Below are 12,910 nucleotides of genomic sequence, written 5' to 3' on the forward strand. Positions count from 1 at the left end.
AATTTTATTTGAATTATTGATAGACATCGTGTGCTTTAGGAATAACATCTTTCACATGTTTAGTGTTTTTGTTTTTTATTTTAGTCTGAAAAATTGGAAATTATTTTGTTTGAGGTTTATATGCCATTTAGGAAAAATCTCAAAAGCACAAATACTCAGTAGTTGGAGATGTCTAAATGCATGTGATTTGGTTGTATTCTGCAAGTTTGTTTCTAAGCAAGATGTTTCAAACTCAGACCATGATTTTTTCATAGAATCAGTGTTATAAAGTAAGTACCAACCTAGCCTATAAAAATTAGCATATACTGGGTGCCAGCCCCATGACCAAGTGGTTAAGTTCGTGCCCTCACCCTCCGCTTTGGCAGCCCAGGGTTTCTCTGGTTCACATCCTAGGCGCGGACATGGCATTGCTCGTCAGGCCACTCTGAGGTGGCATCCCACATACCACAACTAGAAGGACCCACAACTAAAAATATACAACTATGTACGGGGGGGGATTTGGGAAGAAAAAGAAAGAAAAAATTAGTATGTACTTAAACTAGCATTTCCCAGTGTGTACTGTGGAAAGGATTCCATGAGCAAATAAGTTTTGTGCATGCTATACACTTGTTCCCCTATCCCCTTGGAGATTTATTCTAATGCACATCATCATATTAAAGGGTCTGAGACATCCTGTGTAAAGAACCTGTTTAAAACTTGGTTTAACCTAGGATTTTTCAAACATTTCACCATAACCACCCTTACCCCCCTTTTGCCTCAAGTAGCATCCCAGATAGAGGTAGGAGAATAGGCTAGGGTCTGTAACATCATGAAAGTTGAACTTCCTCCTAAAAGAGGAAAAGATGGAAAGAGAGAAGACATGGTGGCAATAACTATAGTATTAATGGGTTGTATATAATTTGCCAAACATAAAGCCTTAATTTTGGGTAAGTTATGCAAGAAACTGTAAAATACGTATTCAGGACAGATAAATTAAAGGTGGTTGATTATAAGCTACCGTGGTTCAGTATTGATATGACTGTTGCTTAAAGACTTGCTGCTCGAAGCAGTTTTCCACAACGCCTTGTCTTCCCCAATAGCTCTTGCATAGCTGGTTGACAGGAGCACATCTGTTGCTCATTTGGAAAATAAAAGAGCAGACAGCAAGTGACTCTGGTTTGTGGCTCACACCCCCAAGGCTTGCTTAGCTGCCCCAACAGAGTGTTTGGGGAGAGCGGTGTTTGGCTCCTACACTTTAAATTTGGGTTTGACTCATCTAGTTTTTTATTTGAGGAATTATTTGGGGGAGGTAATGCTGAGAGTAGGTAAGTGAGGGTGGTTTTGGCAAGTATTTAGTCATGATTTTATCTCAACTGCCCAACCTGAAATTTTTTCCAGTAAGTCTGACGAGTGTGCAGCATTTCAGTTCTATTACCAATAGGAATTGGAAGAGAACGCCTATAAATTTTTGTTCTCTGTTTAATTCTTTTTGGATTGATGACAGAGTGTTAACTAGAAATAGAAGAGGGGGGCCAACCCAGTGGTGCAGTGGTTAAGTGCGCACGTTCCGCTTTAGCGGCCGGGGGTTTGCCTGTTCGGATCCCGGGTGTGGACATGGTACCGCTTGGCAAGCCATGCTGTGGCAGGCGTCCCACATATAAAGTAGAGGAAGATGGGCACGGATGTTAGCTCAGGCCCAGTCTTCCTCAGCAAAAAGAGGAGGACTGGCAGCAGATGTTAGCTCAGGGCTGATCTTCCTCAAAAAAAAAAAAGAAATAGAAGAGGACTGTGCAGGCTGATCTTTCGTATCTTGATATCATTTGATCTCACTTTTTAGGCAAAGGGGATTATTTATAAGCAGCTTTGCAGTATGCCTTGGTCTAATAAAATAGTTCAACCTGAAAAAGTGTTACCAGTAATAGATGTAACAAATATAGAAAAAGAAAGTTTAGTGCTACTCTTGTTTAGTTACATTCCCTGGTATCCAAAGTATCTCTTACATAAGCAATTACTTAAAAGACAGAATATGGTTCCTCTCCCGATGTAAAAGAGTTGCCCAAGTGATAAATAAGCACTTTGTTGTATGGCACCATGCCAACTCATTGAGTCATGTGGACACAAGACTTTCCCTGCCTTCAAAGACGTTCAAATTTACATGGGGCCGGCCCAGTGGCGCAGCGGTTAAGTTCGCATGTTCTGCTTCTCGGCTGCCTAGGGTTCGCAGGTTCGGATCCCGAGTGCGGACATGGCACCGATTGGCACACCATGCTGTGGTAGGCGTCCCACGTATAAAGTAGAGGAAGATGGGCACGATGTTAGCTCAGGGCCAGGCTTCCTCAGCAAAAAGAGGAGGATTGGCAGCAGATGTTAGCTCAGGGCTAATCTTCAAAAAAAAAAAAAACCAACAAATTTACATGTACATACAGAGCAGAGAGGCTGCTTTGGGGGAACAAGGAAGGAGTAAATACAGAGCAGAGAGACTGCTTTGGGGGAACAAGGAAGGAGTAAGCAATACATTTACCCTCTCTAGCCTTTCTGAGGAGGCCTTTCTGATGGGGAAGGCTGGGCTAATAATAATTAGCAAGACTTTGTTACTTAGCAGATTTTTATGCAGTTTCCCTGAAAATCAAAGTAAGATCTCTATAGTCACCTACCACAAAACTGTTACTTAGCAAGATAGAAAGATCCTACAAGAATCAGAAATGTCGAATGATTTTTCTCCTTAACAGAACTAAATCCAAAATGTTGGATAGAAGTTGAACTTGAAGCAGATTTGCGGATTGTTGCCACTTAAGCATCTGCTGCCATTTCAGTAATCCCTAAGTCAGTTTATTGGGAGAAGGGGAGTGGGGTGGGAAGGGTCTGGGTCAAGACCACAATTATGGGAGTCCCACTGTAGTTTGAAACTATCAGGAAGTATGTTCCAGTCCAGTGCTAACTTTGAAAAACAAATTGGTCTATGCTTCCCCCAAGTGGGACTGTCTTGAGTTTTTCATGTTAAATCACAAAGTATAGAATCCTATCTCTCATTCTAAGCTTCAAGCATTGTTCTGTAGACCTAGAGTCATCTGGAATTTTATGGTTTTGACGAGGACACAGTGATAAATGTAAAGTTGAAAGGAAAAGATGTTTATTTTTGAGAACTTTACTGAACATTTATTAAGCACCAACTATAGGCCCAGGATTTGCTGGGCAATGTGCATAAAAAGGTAAATAAAACATAGTTCTGAGAAAAAAGCTATGGAATTAGTGTGACCAAAATCAAAACATGACAAAAGAGAGGTAGAATTCTAGAGAGGGTTCAGAATGTCCGTTGCTTCCATAAGATGCCTTACAGGTACCAAACACCATGTCCAAAACTGAGCTGTTTATTTTTCCTCCAACTATTCTTAATTGCTCTATCCCCAAATGAATAACTTAGCACCGTGTTCTCTCTCAATGTTGGTTCGCTTCATGCTCTCAAACATGCAAGAACAGTCCATTGGTAAAGCTTTCTGACTCTGCCTCCATGATGTCTCTTAGATCTCTCTCCTCTCCAGTCCTTACTGCAGTATTCTAATCAAGCTGCCATCGTGCTTTACCTGAACTGTCAACCCTCCTAAGTAATTTCCCACTTCCATTATATCCATTCCCAATCCACTTTCTGTAACAGCCAGCATTGCTGCCCTACTTAAAGCCTTTCTGTGATTTCTCTACCAGCCTTAAGAGTGAGTCCAGGGGCCGCCCGTGGCCGAGTGGTTAAGTTCACGCGCTCCGCTTCAGCGGCCCAGGGTTCAGATCCTGGGAGTGGACACGGCACCGCTCGTCAGTCCATGTTGAGGCAGCGTCCCATGTGCCACCACTAGAAGGACCACAGCTAAAAAATATATACAACTAAATGCTGGGGGGATTGGGGAGGAGAAAGCAGAAAAAAAAAAAAAAGAAGAAGATTGGCAACAGTTGTTAGCTCAGGTGCCAATCTTTGAAAAAGAAAAAAAAAAAATGAGTCCAGATTTCTTAGAATGGCTTACAAAACCGTGTGCACTGGCCCCACCCGGCTCTTCAAGTCTTCTTGTGCTACTCTCCTGCTTACTTATTATAGTCATACTTTTTTTTATTCCAATTTCTCCAATTCACTTTTTTCCCTTTTTTAGGGCCTAGACACTAGCAAGTCCTTCTGCCTCAAATGCTCTTCATTAATTCTTCATATGGCTTTTCTTCTCATTATTGAGCTTCAGACATAACTTCTCCAGAGGTGCTATTCCCTGCCCACCCTATCTAAAAAAGATATCTTTCCTGTTCTTCTCAGACTCTTGTTTCCTTATCTGGTGGTTTTGCTTGGTATGTTGCCTGACTTCCTCACTAAATAGACAGCTCCATGAAGGCAGGAGCTCTTTTACTTACTCCAGTATTCTCAGAGCTTTGTATGGACCAGCTCAATAGAAGCCTGGATAAATGTTTGTTGAATGAATAAAAGGAAGACAATTATTTATAGTGTGATTTACCTTTTCCTTTCTTTTTTACCTTTTCCTTACTATTACCCTTTTGCCTCTTCATATACTTAATGTTTGAATATTAGAACTAGAAACGATTTTAGAAATCAACTAGTCTAATGTCCTTGTTTTTCCAGAAAAGTCAACTCAAGCAAAGAGAAGTGAGGATTACCCAACTGGTTTTTGGCAGAGAAGAGCTTAGAATCTAGTTTCTCAGCTCAAATAAACAAAATCAGAAATGAGCAAGGAGAAATAACAACAGACTCTGCAGAAATGCAACGGATCATAAGAGAATACTACAAAAAACTATATGCCAACAGAATGGATAACCTAGAGGAAATGGATAAATTCTTGGACTCCTACAATCTCCCAAAGCTCACTCAAGAAGAGGCAGACAATTTGAACAGACCAATCACAAGGAAAGAGATTGAAACAGCAATCAAAATCATCCCAAAGAATAAAACCCCAGGACCAGATGGCTTTCCTGGGGAATTCTACCAAACTTTCACAGAGGATTTAATACCTATCCTTTTCAAGCTATTCCAAAAAATTAGGGAAGATGGAACACTTCCTAACACATTCTATGAGGCCAACATCACGCTGATACCAAAACCTGACAAGGACACCACGAAAAAAGAGAACTACAGGCCAATATCACTGATGAACATAGATGCAAAAATTCTAAACAAAATTTTGGCAACCAGAATTCAGCAATTCATCAAAAGGATCATACATCATGATCAGGTGGGATTCACACCAGGGACACAGGGATGGTTCAACATCCGCAAATCAATCAACGTGATACACCACATCAACAAACTGAGGAATAAAAACCACATGATCATCTCAATAGATGCAGAGAAGGCATTTGACAAGATCCAACAGCCATTTATGATAAAAACTCTGAACAAAATGGGCATAGAAGGAAACTACCTCAACATAATAAAGGCCATATACGACAAACCCATAGCCAACGTCATACTCAATGGGCAAAAACTGAATGCCATCCCCCTGAAAACAGGAACGAGACAAGGATGCCCTCTATCACCACTCTTATTTAACATAGTACTGGAGGTCCTGGCCAGAGCAATCAGGCAAGAAAAAGGAATAAAAGGAATCCAAATAGGGAGGGAAGAAGTGAAACTCTCGCTGTTTGCAGACGACATGATCTTATATATAGAAAACCCCAAAGAATCCATTGGAAAACTCTTAGAAGTAATCAACTACAGCAAAGTTGCAGGGTACAAAATCAATTTGCATAAATCAGTAGCATTTCTATACTCTAATGGCGAACTAACAGAAAAAGAACTCAAAAACACAATACCATTCACAATGGCAACAAAAAGAATAAAATACCTTGGGGTAAATTTAACTAAGGAAGTGAAGGACCTATATAATGAAAATTACAAGGCCTTTCTGAGAGAATTGGACGACGACATAAGGAGATGGAAAGACATTCCATGTACATGGATTGGAAGAATAAACATAGTTAAAATGTCCATTCTACCTAAAGCAATCTACAGATTCAACGCCATCCCAATCAGAATCCCAATGACATTCTTTACAGAATTAGAACAAAGAATCCTAAAATTCATATGGGGCAACAAAAGACCCTGAATTGCTAGAGCAATCCTGAGAAAAAAGAACACAGCTGGGGGCATCACAATCCCTGACTTCAAAACATACTACAAAGCTACAGTAATCAAAACAGCATGGTACTGGTACAAAAACAGGTGCACAGATCAATGGAACAGAATTGAAAGCCCAGAAATAAAACCACACATCTATGGGCAGCTAATCTTTGACAAAGGAGTTGAGGGCATACAATGGAGAAAAGAAAGTCTTTTCAACAAATGGTGCTGGGAAAACTGGAAAGCCACATGTAAAAGAATGAAAATTGATCATTCTTTTTCACCATTCACCAAAATAAACTCAAAATGGATCAAAGACCTAAAGGTGAGACCTGAAACCACAAGGCTTCTGGAAGAAAACGTAGGCAGTACACTCTTTGACATCAGTATTGAAAGGATCTTTTCAGACACCATGCCTTCTCAGAGAAAGGAAACAATAGAAAGAATAAACAAATGGGACTTCATCAGACTAAAGAGCTTCTTCAAGGCAAATGAAAACAGGATTGAAACAAAAAAACAACCCACTAACTGGGAAAAAATATTTACCAGTCATATATCTGACAAAGTCTTAATATCCATAATATATAAAGAACTCTCACAACTCAACAACAAAAGATCAAACAACCCAATCAAAAAATGGGCTGGAGACATGAACAGACATTTCTCCAAAGAAGATATATGGATGGCCAATAGGCACATGAAAAGATGCTCATCATCGCTGATCATCAGGGAAATGCAAATCAAAACTACACTAAGATATCACCTTACACCTGTTAGAATGACAAAAATATCTAAAACTAATAGCAACAAATGTTGGAGAGGTTGTGGAGAAAAAGGAACCCTCATACACTGCTGGTGGGAATGCAAACTGGTGCCGCCACTATGGAAAACAGTATGGAGATTCCTCAAAAAATTAAAAATAGAACTACCATACGATCCAGCCATCCCACTACTGGGTATTTATCCAAAGAGCTTGAAGTCAGCAATCCCAAAAGTCCTATGCACCCCAATGTTCACTGCAGCATTATTTACAATAGCCAAGACATGGAAGCAACCTAAGTGCCCATCAACAGACGAATGGATAAAGAAGATGTGGTACATATATACAATGGAATACTACTCAGCTGCAAAACAGAACAAAATCATTCCACTTGCAATAACATGGATGGACCTTGAGGGAATTATGTTAAGTGAAATAAGCCAGCTAGAGAAGGATAATCTGTGTATGACTCCACTCATATGAGGAATTTAAAATTATGGACTAAGAACAGTTTAGTGGATACAAGGGGAAAGGTGGGGTGGGGGGTGGGCACAAAGGGTGAAGTGGTGCACCTACAACACGAATGACAAACATTAATGTACAACTGAAATTTCACAAGATTGTAACCTATCATTAACTAAATAAAAAAAATAATTAATTTTAAAGAAAAGAATCTAGTTTCTCTGACTCCTTATTTTCACAATAAATCTCTCCTTGGCTTGAACATCTGTGGCTCTGTCTTGGCTTGGTGGTTGTATTTTTTCAGAGTGGAGCGAGTTCAGAATTAACTCATTGTTCACGATCATCTGAAAATGAGTACTTCCACTCAAGTAAAATTTCTCAAAACTGAGCCGTAGTACCAAAACTGACATTAGGCATTTTGGAAGTAAATCTTGCTTAAAGAATGGTGCCTTTTCCAATATTCACAAACCAAGGATCCCAGACATAATCTTTACTTGTTGACTCCAGTTTGTTCTTATGAACATTGATTATTGTCGTGTCTGAAATACAGTCTTGCCCTCAAGAGCTATTGAAGCAATTTTTCCCAAACCTTAACATGCTCGTCTTTTTCGAAATTAAGACATCTGAGAGTAGTTACCAGCTTCTGGATGTGGGCTTTGTGACTGTTTTCCTTGATACCAAGAGGCTTGTTTTCATTTCCAGCTTCTTGTCTTTGTTTCTGGCTGTAATTGCCAAAAAGCTCACACCAGGATGAATGGGCCATTACTGTAACGTAGTCCTCCTTGAACTGCGCCCAGCCCTTCCTGTTGTAGGAAGCTTTTTAACACTTTCGAAAAGATATCAGCTGTCAGACTCTGTGGTCCAACTAGAACACGGGTCAAAAAAGTTCTATGAATTTTAAGAACCAGACTTTGAATACCTTGAGATTTCTCTTCTGCCCAAATTTCAGAAAATTATTCCATATGTTGATGAGATTCTCCTGAAGAATTCAAATGGAAGGCCATACTTTACCTTATTATTCTTTTAGATATTTTTCTGGATTAGTTATGTAAATGCAAGTGAGTAAAAATATGGTGACTTTTCAATTATTTTAAATGATGAAAAGATCCATTCGCTGGATTTACGTATAGTCAGAGGGTGTTGATAGACCAATAAAAGATATGTTTGGAACCTATCTTGAATATCTCAAACAGTCTACGCAGTATATTACATGAATTATTTAATCCCCAAAATGAGGGCTAATGTGACAAAGTCTTCATTAGATTTAGGGTCACTCGGTCATGGTGACCTTGATGAGAATTGACTTCGTTGGCCTTATGAAGCTGGAAGCCATATTGGAGGGGCTGAGGAATGAGTGGAAGATGTGGAAACAGATACTGCCTGTGTAGGAAGCTTGTTCAAGAAGTTTAGCTGTAAAAGGGAAGATGGAGATAGAACAACAGACCACATGGGGCAGAGATTTCTATGTTTATAATTATATTTAAAAAATTTTTTAGTATAGACTTAGAAGATAGGAAGGAAAGTTTCACCTTTTGTATATTGGTATGAATGCACACATTACTAGAAAAGTTTAAAAATTAATCACCAGCAATAACAGTTTGAAAAGAGATTTATGAATGCACCTAATCAATAATCATCCCTTACGGGCCAGCCCAGTAGCACAGTGGTTAAGTTCCCATGTTCCACTTCTGTGGCCTGGGGTTCACTGGTTCGGATCCTGGGTATGGACTTATGCACCTCTTGTCAAGCCATGCTTTGGCAGGTGTCCAGTGTATAAAGTAGAGGAAGATGGGCACGGATGTTAGCTCAGGGCCAATCTGTCTCAGCAAAAAAGAGGAGGATTGGCAACAGATGTTAGCTCAGAGCCAATCTTCCTCAAAAAAAAAAAAAAAAACCTGTGCCTTACTGTTCTGTGAAGTAGCTACCAGCTCATCTGTGCACTTTATAATGTACACATAATGTTTATAAAGCATCACATTGTGGCATCTTCTCAGCCTGTTTTTTTAATGCAATGCCCAAAGCACATCATTGTTTTCTGTAGTGTAGGTTTATGAGATCTATATTAATTTTTTCCATTTATTTTCATGTCATTTGCCTTCAAAAGATCATCTATTTTTAAACCATTAATTAGTCTCTAAACAGATGGCGCAACAAATAAGAAATCTTTTCTAAAGTCAGAGGCTTTGGTATATATTAAGTTAGGATCCCAAACTTTATGCTTCTTTGTTCACACATCTTATTAACAAAAGTCGTTGCATCCAAAATTTAGTTAAAAGAAAAATTAAAATGTCTACTGATGGCAAAAAAAAAACAGTCTACTGAGAAAAATATTCAAAATTACCACCCCCTATTTTCTGTTAAGTGAAATTTTGGACAGTAAAAGTGGCAAGTCTTAGAGAAAGAAGATATTCTAACGCCCCAAAACAAAACACTCGCGCACAGAGCTGACAGCTCGGAGCTAATTTTGGAACTCAGCAGTCAAAGCAAAATTTTCCAAAAAGATATCCGAGAAAAAGCAGACTTTTTAAGTTTACATTCTTTTGTTTAAACTCTATGTGTACAAAACTAAACTCATAAAATTTCCCTACCAAACAATGCCATAATTGTGGAGCAGCGTCTTCCTGTCACCCGTGTTATGCACAGGCGTCTTTAATGCCCTCCTTCCCTCATCCTTACATCTTATAAATTACCCAGCTCTGTCAATACTACCCTCAGAATAACGCTGGACTCTGTCCTTTTCTAGCTTCTCGGTAACTGTTCTCACTCTAACCCTTCCTATTCCCGGATGTTAATTTCCTTTTAAAACAAATGTAACCGTACAGTAAAATACTCCACGTTTAGAAGCCCCTGGCTCCCTACAGCCGGCAAGATAAAATCGAAACTCAGGCCCTCAGGTCCTTTATGCTCTGGCCCTGATCCAGCCGTATTCCTACCCTGTAAATGTCTCCTGAGTTTGGTTGAAGTTGGACTGCTCTTTTTTCACTAACATAGCTCTCACTTCCTTCCTTCTTTTCTCTATCAACCCTCTATCATTCTGATCTTCTCTGTCTTTTACGTCAAGTTCCACCTCCTTCATTAAGTGCTTTCATATGTGATGTTTTTTCCTTTGAATCCCTATTACGTTATGCTTGTTTCTCCCTTACTACGTTCTGCTCTGTGTTATAATTATTTGTGTACCTGTCTTCTCTTTCCTGGATTAACCACGTCTTTCTTATGTTTTTCTAACACATAGGAAGGTGCATGACAAATGTTTAATTATTCTTGAGTTTGGAGGTGTGTGGACTAGTGAAGTGTTAGGATGTGATCCAGTCTGTAATGACGGAGCCCTTGTATCAATTTATAGCTGGGTGTGGGTGGAGGGACCAAGAAGAAAGTTTGTGTAGATTCCAGCGCCTTGGACCTGTTTCTCTATTGGATGTAAGAAAACATTACAGCTGCATTGCTCTTCCTTCCTCTTTTCTCTAGATCTGGGCACCAAGCAAACTTGCTGGATTGCCAAAGTATTATCCATGTGTGGATTCCAAAGACGGGATTTGGGCTACCACAGACACCTCTATTCAGTTCAGTTAGAGTTGAGTTTATCCACCCTGAGCAAGGCCTTACACTAGTCAAAGGAGATAGATATTAGTGATAACAGGGTACCTCAGAGGACTGGAGTAGGTTTGGCTTGAACAGCTTCTGCTTCCAAATGCTGGTTAGCAGAAAAACACAATGATATTTTATATTTTTCAGTGACATGTGGGTCCATGAGGATAAAAATGTTAATTTCAGCAGATGTGTCGATTTTACTCAGGGAAAAGGTGTCAGAACACTGTACCATCACCAAAAATAGCTCCTTGAAGGCACTGGGTGCCTGCTTTAGAAAGGTTAAAAATAAAAAAAAAATTTTACATACTTTTCAAATGGTGGTAAAATATGCTATGCTTTACACAAGGACTTTTTCAGTGTGCTTATTTATTATTAGGATAGTTTCTTGCATAACCCAAGGGATAAACATCTCTGCCAAGTTTTCATAAATTCCCAGGGATTTTTCATCTGCCTCTTCCCTTCCAAGCTATTTATTGACATAGGAAGACTTGCTTAACAGCATTTTGTTATCCACATGCGTCGTAATCCAGTTTTGAAAAGATCCAGTTTTGGCTGCTATTCAATTCCAAGAGAACAAATTAAGTAAGGTAGGTGACGGAATAGCTGGTTGGCAGCTGGATTTCAGAATAGCTTTCTTCTTAATCTGGTTTACTTCAAAAATACATTACTCCAATTTCCTCCTTAGTTTCAAACAGCAAAAAAAAAAATTTGCTAAATATTCTGAAAGTAAGAGAGAAGTTACAAAAATATGAAATAGGATGAATTTGTGGATTTGGAATCACATCACACTATTGAAAACAGATGATGCTTTTTCCTCACTACGCAAAGTGGCAGAAATAGACCACCATGGTACTACATGTATGAGGTTTTACTGAGATTGAAATCACTTTCCCTGGAAAGCAACAAATACAATGAAAGCTTGAGATAATGTAAGTCATTCCTAAGGTGGCTCCAATGCTAGCACGAGGTCCTCTGTAGTTCTGAAAACTTGGGTTGCCAACACATTGGCAAAGTCTGTGCCTTGGTTTATCAGCAAACCTAACAGCTGATATCTAACTTTCATCTTCATTCATCTTGTAACATGAGTATTGATTTTTGTTTAATTTATCAGAATCTTGAAGCGTTGTATAAAGAATGTTGTATAGACACAGACTATTACAGATATCTTAGAAAATCAGAAAGCATCTTTCATAGAACGTATGTATACTGAGAGTCTTTTGGTGCAAGTGACAAAAACCAAATTTTTAAGCAAAATAGGAATGTATGGCTCACATAACGGTAAAGTCCAGGGGTCGGTCTGACTTTAGACATGGCTGGATTCTCGGCAGGCCTTGGTCTCCACCTTTGACTCCGCCTCTCTCTGTATTGGCCTCATTCTCTCCGCCTGGAGGTAGAATTGGCTGCTGGTACCTGGTGTACATCATCTTTAGAGGCTTGAGATGCCAGAAAGAGAGAGCATCCTTCCCCTACAGTCTGGCAAAAATCCCGAGAGGACTCTGATTTGGCTCAGTCTGGGTCTTGTGCTGCTCCTTCTTGGAACATCACTGTGGGTGTACGTTGGCGAGGGGGCAGAGATGGAGATGGCAGAGTGTGGATGTGGGACTCTGGGCAGACTTGGGTGGCATCTCCACTCCTCATCAGGACTACATGGACCAAGAAGAATCACTAGGGAAGAGGGCGGGCTGGTCCCCTAAAGGAAGGAGCAATGGGCAGATAAAGCCCTTCGGTATGCTTATTCAAGCTCTTTATATTTAAGCATTTTAATATCATTCAGAACTTTGGGGGAGGCCGAGGTTTCATTTATTGTCTGAATGCTACAACACTTTACAAGAAATACACGTTGAGTTTTTCTGTTTAAAAACGTTTTTTCTTTATATGTAAATTTTCTGTTTAAAAAATATATTACAGATTCTGAACTAGAGAAGTCCACATTAATGAACTCAATCTGTTGTACACCTCAATAACTAATAGTAATAATGGCTAACACTTATTTGTTCTAGAAATTACTATAAGGGTTA

Source organism: Equus asinus, chromosome 5 (genome assembly GCF_041296235.1).
Source record: "Equus asinus isolate D_3611 breed Donkey chromosome 5, EquAss-T2T_v2, whole genome shotgun sequence".
NCBI classification, from domain to species: domain Eukaryota; kingdom Metazoa; phylum Chordata; class Mammalia; order Perissodactyla; family Equidae; genus Equus; species Equus asinus.